General features: G+C 40.2%; 1 protein-coding gene across 1 annotated transcript in view; it reads left to right on the forward strand.

Annotated features, from left to right (window-relative positions):
* The window catches only part of DOCK1 (dedicator of cytokinesis 1), a 613,707-nt gene that overhangs the window by 184,968 nt on the left and 410,460 nt on the right, over positions 1-18,279 (forward strand). The window lies entirely within an intron of this gene.

The following is an 18,279-nucleotide window of genomic DNA, read 5'->3' on the forward strand; positions in this document are numbered from 1 at the left end:
AAATGTGCAGCGCTAATATGCTGTCTTTAAAGTGAACCAAGACGGAGTATTTAAACAAGGTGCACAATAAATGTAAACGCCTTGAATAAGAAAAAATAAACAATAAGTGTATACAAAAGTGAATGTACACTATTTCAATCGAACAGTGCTCATAAGGTTTGTTAACCACCTTCAGACCGGACCATTTTGCTGGTAAATGACCAGAGGTCTTTTTACAATTTGGGACTGCGCTGCTTTAACTGGTAATTGCGCGGTCATGCAATGTTGTACCCAAACAAAATTTGCGTCCTTTTCTTCCCACAAATAGAGCTTTCTTTTGATGGTATTTGCCTCTGCGATTTTTATTTTTTGCGATATAAACGTAAAAAGACCGCAAATTTTGAAAAAAAATTATATTTTCTACTTTTTGTTATTAGAAAAATCCAATAAACTCAATTTTAGTCATACATTTAGGCCAAAATGTATTCAGCCACATGTCTTTGGTAAAAAAAAAGTCAATAATTGTATATTTATTGGTTTGCGCAAAAGTTGTCACATCTACAAACTAAGGTACGTTTTCTGGAATTTACGCAGCTTTTAGTTTACGACTGCCTATCTCATTTCTTGAGGTGCTAAAATGGCAGGGCAGTACAAAACCCCCCCAAATGACCCCATTTTGGAAAGTAGACACCCTAAGGAAATTGATAAGTGGCATGTTGAGCCCATTGAATATTTTATTTTTTTGCCTCAAGCGATTGAATAATGACAAAAAATATATATATTTTTTTTTTACACAAAGTTGTCACTAAATGATATATTGCTCACACATGCTATGGGCATATGTGAAATGACACCCCAAAATAAATTCTGCTGCTTCTCCTGAGTACGGGGATACCACATATGTGGGACTTTTTGGGAGCCTAGCCGCGTACGGGGCCCCGAAAACCAAGCACCGCCTTCAGGCTTTCTAAGGGCGTAAATTTTTGATTTCACTTCTCACTACCTATTACAGTTTTGAAGGCCATAAAATGCCAAGATGGCACAAAACCCCCACAAATGACCCCATTTTAGAAAGTAGACACCCCAAGCTATTTGCTGAGAGGCATTTTGAGTCCATGGAATATTTTATATTTTGCCACAAGTTGCGGGAAAATTACAAACTTTAATTTTTTTTTATTTTTTTTTCACAAAGTTGTCACTAAATGATATATTGCTCACACATGCTATGGGCATATGTGAAATGACACCCCAAAATAAATTCTGCTGCTTCTCCTGAGTACGGGGATACCACCATATGTGGGACTTTTTGGGAGCCTAGCCGCGTACGGGGCCCCGAAAACCAAGCACCGCCTTCAGGCTTTCTAAGGGCGTTACAGTTTTGAAGGCCATAAAATGCCAAGATGGCACAAACCCCCCCCCCAAATGACCCCATTTTGGAAAGTAGACACCCCTAAATTTAGGGGTACACTAGTGAGACTAGGTAATAAATGGCGGGTGCCCTGAAACTATAAAAAAAATAACTAACCAACCAGCGTCACCTGTAACAGTTATATGGTGATCACTGGTGAAAGGGTTAACTAGGGGGAAATCGGGGGGCTTTATGCGGTAGTATATGGGGGTCCCTGGCGCTATAAAAAGCTGTGGCGAACCTAAATACCTACCTGCCTAACTAGCGTCACCTGTGACACTAATACAGCGATCAGAAAAATGATCGCTTATTAGGCTGGGTTCACACTGGAGCGATGCGGGAACGCCACGAATCCGCGGCGGGTTCCCGCATCGCATGCCTCCCGGCGGCAGTACACACTGCCCTATGCGAACTGCTGGGAGTGTCAGTGAAATGTTAATGACACCCCCAGATCAGTTCGCATATCGCAGTGCGATCTGCAAACTCGGATCGCATGGTGTGAACACCCATGCGATCCGATTCTGCTGCGGGCCAAAAAAAGGGTCCCGTGCGAATTTGCGGCGGGTGCGACACGAATTCAGCCATACTATCTGTATGGCTGAACTCGAATCGCACAGAGATCGGATGTGATTTGCACTGCAGTGCGGTGCGAATCACATTCGTTCTCATAAACCGCTGCAATGTGAACCCAGCCTTAGTGACACTGGCGAGGGGGGGTGATCACGGGGTTAAGCCTTTATTGGGGGGGTTAGGGGGGCACATTAGAACTAAAGGGGGCTAACCCTAACTGCCCTAACAGTTATTACAGTCACAAATGACACCAATGCAAAAAAAAAAAAAAAAGCAATTGGTGTCACTGTGACTGGGGGGGCAGGGGTAATTGGGGGGTGATCGGGGGGTAAAGGGGGGGTGTGAGTGTGCCTGGCATGTTCTACTGTGTAGTGTAGTGCTTGTGCAACTCACCGATGCTCTCTCCTCGGTGCCGGAACGAAAAATACCGACACGGAGGAGAGAATACATCACTTCCTCTCCTGTGTTTACATTACAGGAGAGGAAGTGATGTCACGGGACATTTTCATTCGTCGGGAGCGATCGCGAGGGGGTGGCCATGAATGAATGGCCGTCCCCTCGTCCGGGATCGCTCCCGAACGAATACCGACCGCCGCAGGCACCGGGCGGGGGCCCGATCGGGCCCCCGACCCGCGGGCAGGCAAGGACGTACATGTAAGCCCTTATGCCTGCCCGTGCCATTCTGTCGACGTACATCGTCGTGCGGCGGTCGGCAAGTGGTTAAAAGATCATAAGGAAACCTAACGTTCAACGTAATGATTAAACTGACACATCTTTAATATAAAAAACAATCATGAATATAATAAAGAACAAATAGAGCAGAAGTCCATAAAGTGAAATAATTCAAAGTCCATAGATGAATTAACATACCATGGTGACTTCAAATATAAGGTTTATGTAGTCAAGATTGCCAATAGACGATCCACCACCAATAGGTACAAGGCTTATTGGAAATATTGACCCCAAACAGGCATACGCTTAACCACTTCAGCCCGGACCATTTTGCTGGCCAAAGACCAAACCACTTTTTGCGATTCGGCACTGCGTCGCTTTAACTGACAATTGTGCGGTCGTGCGACGTGGCTCCCAAACAAAATTGACGTCCTTTTTTTTTCCCCCACAAATAGAGCTTTCTTTTGGTGGTATTTGATCACCCCTGTAATTTTTATTGCACTAGAAACAAAAATAGAGTGACAATTTTGAAAAAAATTCATTATTTTTTACTTTTTGTCATAAATATCCCCCAAAAATATATAAAAAAAACATTTTTTTCCCTCAGTTTAGGCCGATACGTATTCTTCTACATATTTTTGGTAAAAAAAATCGAAATAAGCGATTGATTGGTTTGCGCAAAAGTTATAGCGTTTACAAAATAGGGATAGTTTTATGGCATTTTTATTAATACATTTTTATTTATTTTTTTTACTAGTAATAGCGGCGATCAGCGATTTTTATTGTGACTGCGATGTTGCGGCGGACACATCAGACATTTTTGACACATTTTTGGGACCATTGTCATTTATACAGTAATCACTGCTATATAAATGCAGTGATTCCTGTGTAAATGACACTGGCAGTGAAGGAGTTAACCAGTGGGTGGCAGTGTAGGGGTTAAGTGTTCCTAGGGGTGTGTTACTAACTGTGTGGGGGCTGGGCTTTCATTTAGTGAACACTGATCTCTGCTCCAATCACATGGAGCAGAGATCAGCGTCACTAGTTGCTAGGCTGAACGGGGGGATGCTGTTTACAACGGCATCTCTCCGTTCAGCTGCCCCGTGAGACGATCGCGGGTATGCCCGCGGCGATCGAGTCCGCGCGACCGGACTCATGGCGGCGCGCTCCCGATGGCAGGGCGGCATTAAAGATTGGATGTACCTGTACGCCAATATGCCTGCCCATGCCATTCTGCTGACATACATCAGCGTGCGCTGGTCGGGAACTGGTTAATGAGTGAATCGAGCTTGTGGTGTAATACACCAGGGAAAACCAGCATCAACATACACGACCTCCGGTTGGGGATATAAACTCCTGTGATCCTTCACAGCAATACTTCTAATGAATAACCCTCCGAAGGGGTAATGGCAGGGAGCCAGTTGAGTGATCTCTCCCATATAGTGTGGTTTATAGGAAGTAGAGGAGAGAGGCCACATAGTGCAATTTCATTTCAGTAAAAAGGTATTTAACCGGGACGGGCTCTGCTGATGGCACTGCGTCACAATCCATATTTTATGGATTTTTATCTTCTTTTTATCTTCACAAATGTGAGTGTTCCTTTTTTACATAAAATACCTTTTTACTGAAATGGATTTACACTAAGTGGCCTCTCTCCTCTTCTTCCTATAAATCACACCATACAGGAGAGATCACTCATTTGGCTCCCTGTCATTACCCCTTTGGAGGGTTATTCATTAGAAGTATTGCCGTGAAGGTACACATGAGTTTTTATCCCCAACCCGAGGTTGATGCTGGTTTTCCTTGGTGTATTACACCACAAGCTCGATTTGACTCATTAGGCGTATGCCTGTTTGGGTTCAATCTTTCCAGTAAGCCTTATACCTATTGGTGGTGGTTTGTCTATTGGCAATCTTGTCTACGCAAACCTTATATTTGAAGCCACCATGTTATGTTCATTCATCTATGGACTTTGAATTATTTCACTTTCTGGTCTTCTGCTCTATTTGTTGTTTATTATATTCACATGATTGTTTTTTATATTAGAGACATGTCAATGTAATTAAATTGTATTCCTGTAAATTAATTACATTGAACGTTGGGTCTCCTCATGATCTTTTAACAACCCTTATGAGCACTGTTTCATTTTTTGATATAGTGTACATTCACCTTTGTATACACTTATTATTTGTTTATTTTTTTCTTATTCAAGGTGTTTAGATTTATTGTGCACCATGTTTCAATACTCTCTTGGTTCACTTTAAAGACGGCGTATTAGCGCTGCACATTTCACATACCCATTTTTAACTTTGCAAACAACTGATCTTTTGCTGTGCCAGCTGCTACCACACAACTTAAAGATACAGCACAATATTTTTGTTTTAATTTTACATACAAGTGAGCATTAAAATGGCAAAGCTTGAAATGCGTCTCTGGAGCCTATTATAGGAAAATATCTTCCAAAAATTCCATCATGACCATTTCTTTACCCCCAAGTGTTTCCATAGTTATCTGCTGTGTTCTTTTGTCTCCAGTGATATCCAATTGACTGATCCTGGCGATTTCAGGATGTTTGGAGGATCGTTGTGTAACATTGTTAGAAATCTTATTATTCCAATTACATTTTTGACTGTTATATTGTGAGCTTCCTCTGTATAAGCTGGCCTATTGGAGCACTTTTAGAAGCTACCACTGCCCACCAACTTTGGAAGGAGCCATGGGTCTTTATCATATCCATAATTTGTGGCAGTTTACCATTGTGCACCCTGTAAAGCAAATTAAGGAACGAGAGGGACTTTTCTGTTCGATAATCTTCTTGTTGCCCAATATTTTGCATCTGGTAAATATTTAAGTTTGTCACTAGTAGGCCTTAGCTGCTGTTGTGCAGTGGTACTGGAGCAGATGTGCATTGCGCCACTTTCGTTATGTTCTTGTGGTAGCAGGAAACCAGTATATTAAAAGTCCACCTCAGAAGTTCTGACTTGGAAGTACATTCTTTTTGAAGCTTTGCTATATTCATTTTGCTTGCTGGTGGTTTTATAACATTCAAAATTTGTTGACCTAGCCTGTGCATTTGGTGAAATGAATTCTTTAGGCAAGCATTCATTGTAAAGGTCGTTTTTCTTGGTACACCTGTAAGAAGGCCTTTCCTGGATCCCAGCACACAGCTGCATCACTGCAGTTGTGGTTTTAAATATGAGGTGACATCCACAATGCTGTGTAATTACTGATGAATTCCCTGAATTGGGTGGAAAATGACACACTCAAAACGTATTTGTGCCCATTTTAAGTGTTAAATGGCATCTCTTGTATTAGAGAGGTCTGTTTTTGAAAGGTAATTTTGCTTGAAAGCAGACAAGCTGGACTGATAGAGAACAGCTGTTATATTTGTAAGAGGAAAGTAAGGTTAGATAAAAGTAAGTGTACAATGTCTCCATACAGACAGCTATAACTGTATAGATAAACAAAGATCAAAGCCCACAAGCTGATAAAAGTTAGTTGTTGCTATATTGGGAGCCTCATCATGCATTCATTAAGTGGAATAACACAAGGTCAGGGAATATCTGGAAAGAAAACATTAACATCTTTGTGTGCAACTGATAAAAAAAAAATGGTAACAAACTCAAAACAAGAGCCAACCTCATTTCACATGTACAGACCATCAGTACATCATAAAAGCCGTTGCATACTCTTTTATTTCAGTCTTCTACTAATGCTTCCCGAACCTGAAGAGCTAAATGATTTAAATATTGGCTTAGCTCCTAGGTTGGTCCTCTTGCATGTGCCTGATTTCCCCAGCCTGTCAGGTTTTTCCCCAAACGATTAGCACCATGCAACACTAACAGAAATCAAGCCATTTTATTTCCTTCCACACGGGGCGGATCAGTGATGAGCCGCCCCATGGATATCCGGTTGCTCCGCGGTGATCACTCCGTCAATCCCTGCAGAGCAGAAAGATGACAGGTTCGTCCCTGCACACTGCGCAGGGACGGACCTGTCAGAGCGCCGCTCTCCCCTATGGGAGATTAGATGTTGACGGACCACAGTGTCCGTTGTCACCAGATCCGATCCGATGACGGATGGAAAAGTAGGTTTTTCCTCTGTCACACTTTTTCGGATCGGAGCGGGTCTATGACATGTCCGCTGACAGCCGGCGCTCCATAGACCTCCTATGGAGCGTCCGTTCAGGTCCGCCTGAAAAACTAACAGGTGGATCTGAACAGATCGACCATGTGAAAGAGGCCTTAGTCTTGGCTTACCACTATGATGGGAAGCCTTGCTAACAAATAGTGGCATTCTTCAGGAGGATGGATCGTTTAAGCTGGCTGCTGTTTATATAAAATAAGAGATATGAACCAGCATACAAGCACATAAAGGTACCTGCTTTGGCAAGTAACTGGTAGTTTGTGGCTTGGTCAGGTAAATAGGTTTGCTGTACCTTTTTCTTGATGCCTTCCTGAAGTTTATTTAATGAAAACTTTAACAGCTAAACTGTCCTCTATATTTAATTCTGTTGTGTAACGCTATAAACATGTTTTGGACGATAAATGTTTGACCTCAGTCCCTGCCGGAGAAGGATCTTCCATTCTAAATGCCCTATATACACATACATAAATGCCAGGGAAAACTTATGCAAAACATAAGAGTGATCACAAACTTCAATCAGTTGGAATCAGTCATGGGAATGGCTGCCACTGTGGTGCCAAGTACAGAACAAGCCATTTACACATGTCCTCTTTTTGTTTTTGGATACAGCCATTTTCCGCAAGGTTTCTGAGCCTGTAGCAAAACGGGGAATAAAGCTGAACACAGACAATATCCTAACTTGTTCGGTTTAGAATGACAAGCTACGCTATATTGTCAAATATATTGGAATGTCTACCTTTACACACACATGAACTAATGGCATCCCAGTCTTGGTCAGTAGGGTTCAGTATTGATTTGGCCCATCCTTTTGCAGCTTCAACTCTTCGGGAAAGGCTGTCCACAAAGTTTAGAAGTGTGTCTATGGGAATGCTTGACCATTCTTCCAGAAGCACATTTGTGAGGTCAGGCACTGATGGTGGACGAGAAGGCCTGGCTCACATTCTCCTTTCTCATTCATCCCAAGCCTGTTTTATCGGGTTCAGGTCAGGGCTCTGTGCAGGCCAGTCAAGTTCCTTCACCCCAAACTCGCTCATCCCATGTCTTTATGGACCTTGCTTTGTGCGCTAGTCCAAATCATTTGGTGGAGGGGGGGGGGATTATGGCTGAGGTGTTGGCTTGGCCCAATAGTTTCAGTGAAGGGAACACTTAAGTCATGGGCATGCACAGACATTATGGATAATTTCATGCTTCCAACTTTGTGGGAACAGTTTGGGGATGGCCTCTTCCTGCTCCAGTGCACAAAGCAAAGTCCATAAAGACAAGGATGAGCAATTTTGAGGTGGAGGAACTTTACTATCCTGACTTTAACCTGATAGAACACCTTTGAGATGAATTTGAGCGGAGACTGTGAGCCAGGACTTGTCGTTCAACCTCAGTGCCTGACCTCAGAAACATTCCCATAGACACACTCCTAAACCTTGTGGACAGCCTTCCCAGAAGAGTTGAAGCTGTTATAGCTGCAAAGGGTCGACCAACTTCATATTGAACCCTATGGACTAAGACTGGGATGCAATTAAATTTCATGTTTGTGTAAAAGGCAGGTGTCTCAATACTTTTTACAATATTGTATACGCGTTTCCTGCCCCACAAGCAATTACAGACTTTTCCTCAGCCTAATACAGATATTTTGTGAATTGTAGCTTGCAGTGTGCAGGTAACCATTCTTTCAATTTCAAGACTGAAAGATATGTTCTTCATACAGCTCATTGTTGCATGTGTAAAATGCATTTCCGGGCTGCCCATAACAAAACTATCGTTTTCTGGGGGTAGAATTTGGAAGCAAACTTTGGGGTTGTTACTATGGTGGGCATTATTAATACATTTACATTTCCAATTTACTATTGTTCGGCTATGAGTAGCATTGGGAAAGGGATGTGTGGCAGAGCAGGCTGTGATTGGTTGGGAGGTGTTGTGGCTGAACAAACTACCCAATACAAAGCTTCAGATATGTCTGTGTCTCTGAATTGCCAGCCAAAGGATGAAAACTGACCACAATAAAACAGATCAGCTTCTGTGCACCCTCAACACTACATCTTTTAGTGGTACCACTCCAAGGAGGAGTTCCAAGTCATTCAGTACGTTCTTGAAATCAACAGGGAATGACGTTCTGGTTGATTACTAATGGGGTGCCTCGGTTCTATGATTACCAAAATCCAACCCTGGAGACTACTTCAAGTTGCTATTATAACAGGAACATAGCTCCCAACTGTCCCTGATTTTTAGGGACTTTCCCTGATTTGGTACAAAGTCCCTCTGTCCCTGTTTCCTTCTCATTTAGGGTTGATCTATATAGTTGTGTTTAAAACGCACTATTTATCTTTCATAGAGGGTTTCACAGTGCTAAACCTTTCATCCAATTTTCAAATTGTTGTATTGTAAAATGCATAAGCCAGTATAAAAGAATAGTAGTGGTGAAAAAAGCACTTGTGGGTTTAACCATTTTTTTTTTTTTTGTATAATTCTCTAAGGGGGTGTGTTCTATGCCTACATACTTTGGCCAATAGTTGTCCCTTGTTCCCATCTCAAAAAGTTGGGAGGCATACAGGAAGTAGAAAGTGCACACAACCTGGCTTGAGGTTTGTGGCTTATTTTTTTTCGTCTCAACTGCTATTCCTTTTTAATATGTATGAAAGTTTTAAACTGTGTTGCAGAAACTTTTTTACCTTTTTTATTTTTATTTCAAGAAAAGTTGTGCGATATATAATTTCACACACAAGTTTTAGAATTGTATTTTTTGATGGTCGATTGGATTAATTTCCTTTTTCGGAAAATATGTAGCCTAGAAGCAGAGTGTTGCTTCGTGCTGGCCTGGTTTTCTACTTGGTAGGTTTATAAGCCATGAAAGCTCACTGATGTTCTGCTATTAATTATGCATGAGCATCACTACAGCAATAGAACATCCTGACTGTTACATTAAACTCTAGCAAGGCTTGGGGTTTTCTATCTGGAGGCTTTCTTTTCATCACTTGCTCTTAAAGGAAATTAAGTACAATGCAAGTTGCTGCTTGATATTGTCTCTTCAGAGATTCTACTATCAGGTCTGTGTGGAAATGTGTTAATAACTTTCTATCGTGGACTTGTGCAGTTCTCAAATACAGCTTATGCAGTCTGTTTTCTAATGCAATGTACGCCTAACCAAAATTGCCTTCAGAATTGAGTAGATAAGCCTTCTAGAGTTTTTAAGACCCAAGCAGAATCCTGAATGTCTTATAATTTGGAACTGTTCATAATTCCTTTACCTTGACTAAAGGACCTGTTCCACCTGAAGTAAAACAACCCCAAAGCATGATGCTGCCACCAGCATGCTTCACAGTGGGTATGGTGTTCTTTTGGTGATGTGCAGTGTTTTTATGCCAAACCTATCTTTTGGCATTATGGCCAAAAAGTTCAACCTTGGTTTCATCAGACCAAAACACATTTCCTACATGCTTTTGGGAGACTTCAGATGTGTTTTTGCAAAATTTAGCCAGGCTTGGATTTTTTTCTTGGTAAGAAAAGGCTTCCATCTTGCCACTCTACCCCATAGCCCAGACATACTGTATGAAGAATACAGGACATTGTTGTTACATTTACCACACAGCCAGTACTTAGCAGATATTCCTGCGGCTCATTTTAATGTTGCTGTAGGCTTCTTGGCAGTCTCCCTGACCAGTTTTCTTCTCATTGTTTTAAACAATTTTGGAGGAACATCCAGTTCGTGGTAATGTCACTGTTGTGCCATATTTTCTCCACTTGTTGACAGTCTTCACTGTGTTCCATGGTATATCTAGTGCCTTGGGAATTCTTTTGTACCCTTCTTCTGACTGATACCTTTTAACAATGAGATCCCTCTGATGCGTTGGAAGCTTTCTGCAGACCATGGCTTTCGCTGTAGGATGCGGGTAAGAAAATGTCACGAAAGACCTACTAGAATGCCTGAACTTTATTTGGGGTTAATCAGAGGCACTTTAAATGATGGCGGGTGTGTACTGACTCCTATTTAACATGAGTTTGATTGTGATTGCTTAATTCTCAACACAGCTACATCCCCAGTTATAAGAAGGGGTGCACACTTGTGCATCCACAATATATATATATATATATACACTACCGTTCAAAAGTTTGGGGTCACCCAAACAATTTTGTGTTTTCCATGAAAAGTCACACTTATTCACCACCATACGTTGTGAAATGAATAGAAAATAGAGTCAAGACATTGACAAGGTTAGAAATAATGATTTGTATTTGAAATAACATTGTTTTTACATCAAACTTTGCTTTCGTCAAAGAATCCTCCTTTTGCAGCAATTACAGCATTGCACACCTTTGGCATTCTAGCTGTTAATTTATTGAGGTAAGCTGGAGAAATTGCACCCCACGCTTCTAGAAGCAGCTCCCACAAGTTGGATTGGTTGGATGGGCACTTCTGACGTACCATACGGTCAAGCTGCTCCCACAACAGCTCAATGGGGTTCAGATCTGGTGACTGTGCTGGCCACTCCATTACCGATAGAATACCAGCTGCCTGCTTCTGCTGTAAATAGTTCTTGCACAATTTGGAGGTGTGTTTAGGGTCATTGTCCTGTTGTAGGATGAAATTGGCTCCAATCAAGCGCTGTCCACTGGGTATGGCATGGCGTTGCAAAATGGAGTGATAGCCTTCCTTATTCAGAATCCCTTTTACCCTGTACAAAGCTCCCACCTTACCAGCACCAAAGCAACCCCAGACCATCACATTACCTCCACCATGCTTAACAGATGGCGTCAGGCATTCTTCCAGCATCTTTTCATTTGTTCTGCGTCTCACAAACGTTCTTCTTTGTGATCCAAACACCTCAAACTTGGATTCATCCGTCCACAACACTTTTTTCCAGTCTTCCTCTGTCCAATGTCTGTGTTCTTTTGCCCATCTTAATCTTTTTCTTTTATTGGCCAGTCTCAGATATGGCTTTTTCTTTGCCACTCTGCCCTGAAGCCCAAAATCCCGCAGCCGCCTCTTCACTGTAGATGGTGACACTGGTGTTTTGCGGGTACTATTTAATGAAGATGCCAGTTGGGGACCTGTGAAGCGTCTGTTTCTCAAACTAGAGACTCTAATGTGCTTATCTTCTTGCTTAGTTGTGCAACGCGGCCTCCCACTTTTTCTACTCTGGTTAGAGCCTGTTTGTGCTGTCCTCTGAAGGGAGTAGTACACACCGTTGTAGGAAATCTTCAATTTCTTTGCAATTTCTCGCATGGAATAGCCTTCATTTCTAAGAACAAGAATAGACTGTCGAGTTTCAGATGAAAGTTCTCTTTTTCTGGCCATTTTGAGCGTTTAATTGACCCCACAAATGTGATGCTCCAGAAACTCAATCTGCTCACAGGAAGGTCAGTTTTGTAGCTTCTGGAAGGAGCTAGACTGTTTTTAGATGTGTGAACATGATTGCACAAGGGTTTGCTAATCATCAATTAGCCTTCTGAGCCAATGAGCAAACACATTGTACCATTAGAACACTGGAGTGATAGTTGCTGGAAATGGGCCTCTATACACCTATGTAGATATTGCACCAAAAACTAGACATTTGCAGTTAGAATAGTCATTTACCACATTAGCAATGTATAGAGTATATTTGTTTAAAGTTAGGACTAGTTTAAAGTTAGCTTCATTGAAAAGTACAGTGCTTTTCCTTCAAAAATAAGGACATTTCAATGTGACCCCAAACTTTTGAACGGTAGTGTGTGTGTGTGTATGTATATGTATATATATATATATATATATATATATATATATATATATATATATATATATATATATATATATATATATATATATATATATATAATTATTTTACCCCCCCCCCCCCCAAAGATTTCAGTTTGTTTTTCCGTTATACCGTTTATAAGCTGTGCTAAAGGTTGAAAATGCTTTGAAATGTTCTGAAGCCTGAGATTTTTACAGGGGTGTGTAGACTTTTTATATCTATTGTATTTTTGCAAAAGAATAATGGGCAACCATTTCACTCTCGATGTGCAAAGCTGGTAGAGACAGCCCCAAAAAGACTTGCAGCTATAATTGCAGTGAAAGGAGGTTCTACAAAGTATTTACTCTGAATACAAATGCACTCCACACTTTTCTGATATTTGTCAAAAATTTTGTAAACCATATTTTTCCTTCCACTTCACAATTATGTGCCACTTTGTGTTGGTCTATCACATAAAATCTCTATAAAAAAACATTTAGGATTTTGGTTGTAACATGACAAAATGTGAAACGTTTCAAGGGGTGTGAATACTTTTTAAAGGCACTGTAATACAGTGCCCGATATAGTTGGGATCCTCATTCTAGGATGATCTTTCGTGTTAATTTAAAGGATCTGTAAAATTGTGTTTTTTTTTTTTCCTTTTGCTCATTGACAAATAGTGTATCATAGTACAACATTTGCTGCATGTTAAAGGTATAATTATCCCTACGGTGTTCACATTTGTGTGTTTTTTAGCTTTAAAATGTGGCTGTCCCCCTAATACAATACCTACAGTAGATGTGAGGCTTAAAAAGAATTGTGCATGAGAAAGCACTGCTTTGGTCTGCTCATAATCTTGCACTTAAACTTAAAAAACACACCACTGAGTCGTTTTGGCAAGGGGGTTGCATCTGTAACAAAATAAAAAATGATGCCCAGAAGTTTTTCTCAGACTTTATCCTAATTTCCTAGTAGTCACGGAATGTGTCAAGGCAGATGTTTGTCCAAGAACGTGATGGGATGTGTGTGAGTTTGTGAAAATGCCCTATTTTAATTTCCATTACCCCCAACCACTACCCCTCCCCCACCCCACGGTCTCTAGCAAAAGGTCCCCTCTGTTGTATTGTTGTCATCCCCATTGTTCATTGATAGGACCTCCAGGAACAGCTAAGATCCAGACCTACTGTAAGGAGAGACTGTGTTGGGGATAGTGATTTAATTAAACACACTGATAAGCACCCTAATCTACAGGGGTACTTATCTATTTATAAAACTGATTTTTGTTTTTAGCCCTTAATTATTTTTAACATTTGATGTAGCCCTTGTACTGAAAAGTTTGGAGACCCCCTGGTTTTGGATCAAGGCAGTATTTTTTATTTTTTCCAATTTCTTTCCATATTTTTGAAAAGTCGAAGAACATAGTTGGACGGTGACAAATCACAAATTTGTGAAGCAAGAAGGAAAAAAAAATCTTAAATGTTAGGGTAAAACACACAGAAAAACCTAAAGCGCTGCAAGTCCAGGGGTAAGATGAAATCAATTAATGTAATTGTAGGTAGCCAAATGAATGGATCAAAGTCAGTACAGCCAGCACAGCATGAAAATGCCAATAGTTAAAGAAAAAGTGCTGCAATGTGTTTGTTTTTTCTTAAATGTTAGGTTATCTATCAGCATTCTATCTTACAGGAATATGGTAAAAAGTTAAACCCCAGGCAGCTCAGTAATTTGTAACCTGGCCCAATTTGCAAGGAGGTCCATGTCTAGAGTTGGATAACCCAACTCTAGACATGGAAATGTTGGCAGCAAATTTCGATTTAGTATTAGTCTTAGGACTAAAATGGCATTTTAGTTTTAGTCCCATTTTAGTCTTCTGCAATTGTTTTAGTTTTAGTCGTATTTAGTAGACTAAATCTCCAGTATGCTTTAGTCGTCTAAAATGTCCTACGTTTTAGTCGACTAAAATCTCCAGTACACTTTAGTCATCTAAAATCGAATAGGTGTAATGAAATTGTAATGCATTAGTTAACATTTTTCTACAATTTCCAAACTCATTATATACTGCTGGAGTGAAAAATCTAATATGCTATTTATTATGGCATTGAGGTATGAACATGCACTGCAGACCAGTGTTAATTTTGAAGTCAAATTTCAATTTAGTTTTAGTCTTAATCTTTTGATTAAAAGGGCTTTTTAGTTTTAGTCCCATTTTAGTCTTTTGACCAAAATTTACGTTTTAGTCATATTTTGGTCATCTCAGTTGTTTTAGTCGTATTTTAGTCTACTAAAATAATCATTTAGTCAACTAAAATGTTTTAGTTGTTTTAGTCAATGAGATTAACAATGCACAATACATGGACGCCAATGTTGCGTACCAAAAGGGGGGCGGGGGTGGAGTAAGCAACCTTGATGATTGAACCTCCTTCCAGAAACAGTGCACACATAATTTGGAGATTTCCTAGAAATAGAACAACAGACAAAGATACAAAGGAGTAAGAGAGACTAAAAGAAAAGGGGCAGGGGGGTAATGGGTTGTAACTTTCACCACTAGGGAGCGTCACCAATGTTTATTAAGCAGGAAAGAAGGTCTGTGAGTTGACCTGTTTGTCAAGGGGCTTCCTGTATTCTCCATTAGATCTTGCCAATCGCATGTGAAAGCTATTTAATAAAATCGGGTATTACCAAATTGCTCCTCCTTGTGAAAATGCTATGACCTCTTCCATGCTTTTTATTTCCTTTTACTTTCTTAACCATGCCTTAATCAGTGGGGGAGTGAAATGTTTGCAGAAGAGAGGGATGCAGGAATTTGCTGAATTAAATAAAGGTAACTGAGCACCATCTTTACCAAAGTAGGTGTTGTCCAGTCAAATTTGAGAAATTGTGGGGACCTGACTTGATTTGATGGGCCTTTAGCCCAAGTGAACTTATAAACCGTATGTTAGACTGCTACAATGTCCAGGGGACAATAGAGCTGATGACTTAGGTGTATTTTTCACTGTGCCTCATAGCCTTGTTTGTTTCCTTTGTTCTCTTTATGTACTGGAAGTTATTGTTGAACATTCGCATGAGACTGTGCAGGACAATAACTGCAGTGGAAATGTTTGTTAATCGTGGTCTGGCTTTATTGTTCTGGAATGCCGCAATTTAAAAAAATATAACTAGAGTAAATGTTTGTATAGCTTCGTTGATAAGGCTGTTGGATGGAAAAGGAAAGTTGTTGGGTGACCTTGTAGGTGAATGTCAGTAAATTTAAAGGAAATTGCTTCACTCCTGCCCAAAAACTGCATAGTATCTGGCAAAACTAGAAGATAATGCAGAATAGAACCTTTATGCTTTTGGAATCTCCAGCACAGGGTGCATGCTGTTGGGAATCCAAAAACTGTCAATACCAGTCAACACTGCGCTATCTCCAAAAAAACACCCACAAAGAAAAAAGCTGCTAACACGATCACAAGGATATAGAAACGTGAACAAATTGCAAATATTAAACTAAAGTGTAGCGCTATAAAAGAAAAGTGACCTTATTTATAACCACATAGTGATATGACAATATTATGTAAATGTCAGGATTATATAACATTCATAAATGATGCTTCTCAAAGCACACCACACGTGCACAGTTTGAATTTGTGAAAAAGTAAAAAATAGAAAAAAATAAATAAAAAGCATCAATTATTGCAAAACAGTCCAGAAAGAGATATACAAAAAAGTCTCTTAGATCCAATCCACACGTGAAGGGAAAAGAACCGTCCACCTTCTTTCTATGAAGACAGCATGCAGACACCCCGTGGCATTTCCGTCACCAATTAGGATGTGAGTTTACCAGATTAAATGGATCCAAACGAATATATATTCGAAGGATCACTCAGGCTTTAAACACTCTTTAGGTAGAACTCTCCGACGTAAAGAACTCTCCAGGGAACTTTCAATCAAGTACTCAAATAGTGAAATAATCTTCCGCCATATATTCCAACGCACATTGTAGAACTCATACAAAAAGGAAATGAGGGCCACAATAGTGTAAATCCGTTTAAAAGAAATTTAATAAAACAAGTAATGAACTTACATGTATCCAATGACTCAAGCGCTTATATCATATAAAAAAGCACAGCTGCAGTAGGAGTCCCGACGCGTTTCGTCCTCAAAAGACGTCATCTGGGGTACCACTCCACTGCAGACCACTTACTTATATACTGAACATACCAATCTGGGCGAAAATTCAATCTGCCTGTGTCACTGCATATTACTTCCGGTTTAACATGGCGTCCGGCGTGCGTTCAACGCCTCATTACCATGTTATCTCGTAAACATCCCCATAATTGTATGTCTAAACATATTAGCAATAAGACCTTCCCTAATCGTTATCAGGGCTGGCTCCAAAATACCACAATGACCCAGGAAAACAGATATTAAAAACAGCGACGCTATGTACCAGACGTCACTTCCGGGTCATGGCTAGAGGTTAACTAATCGTCCAATCAAAGAAGCAACCCAAGATTTCACAAGCTTCACTTCCGGTCCGTGCTGGGCTGCAACCAGACAAAAGCTGGAACGCACCGCACACAGGAAGCTCTAATATGGAGGTACGTCAGACACCGGAAGGGATGTAAATAGAAACGCCCCACTTCCGGTTACTGATGGAACGCAAATAGACGTGCGTCGGAGCGCACACCATACAGAGTATACACATAGCATTTCCGGGTCCCAAAGAACCAACAAAAATAAAAAGTAAAAGAAAAGGAAAAGAGAGGCGAAAAATTATATAAAATTTATACATCACTACCAATATATTAAAAATAGAGATAAATATAAAAAATATATTACATGCCAGATTATGTTTGGCAAAAAGATATTCACCGTATACTCCATAAAGGGTATAGGTATAGATATAGAAACTATAAAAAAATATATTAAGTATCAGATTATACTCAGCAGAAAGGTATTCACCATAAATTAAGTAAAAGGAACCGAAACTCCCAAAAATTACCAAGGACAAATGTGTAAATGGTAATAAGCATATGTGCCCACAAACACACAGTAATATAATGTATGTCATTAAGCACATAGAGACCAATGCGTTGACACAAAAGGCAGATAGAATTCTATCCCAGGAACCATATATTACATAAATAGCAACTATGCAGAAGAACTATACAAAAAAACCTATTCACATAAGGATAGTAGCCAAAAATACAGAAATTGTAAAAAATTACAAAAAATATGAAACTAAAATACACACACACCAGGACCTTGCCATTTTTCTACCTACCCATCGTTAATGAACGCATTAATGTCCCATTCTATGTTTAGACCAAACGGGAAATGGGATCGGATCGTATATATCCAGTAGGTCTCTAACTTGGAAACACCCCGAGTCATGGCTCCACCCCTCCACGGGGGTGTGTATTTGTCAATAGCCAAAAACTGTGTGCCTGTAGGATCGCTATTGTGACATTCCCTGTAATGTCTCGGAACAGTATGTTTAGAGATCCTACTCTTTATCAGGGATATATGCTCTCCTACTCTGATTGCAAATGTTCTCGTTGTCCTCCCCACATATTGTTTCCCACATGGACAAGTGATTAAATACACTACGTATCTGGTATTACAGGTACAAAATGACTTAATAGTATGTGTTCTATTGGTTGTTGTCGATGTGAACTCAGTTGTTTTATGTCTACCAGCAGTATTAAATTGGCACACAATACATTTCTTACAGGGATAAAAGCCCGTTAGATTATGAAAGAATGATGGGCGCCTAGGTGGATTGATAACGTTAGGGGCAATACAACTCCGTAAAGAGGG

The sequence above is a fragment of the Lithobates pipiens genome, unplaced genomic scaffold, assembly GCF_037356315.1.
Source record: "Lithobates pipiens isolate NorthernLeopardFrog02 unplaced genomic scaffold, aLitPip1_a1.2 Scaffold_25, whole genome shotgun sequence".
NCBI lineage: Eukaryota > Metazoa > Chordata > Amphibia > Anura > Ranidae > Lithobates > Lithobates pipiens.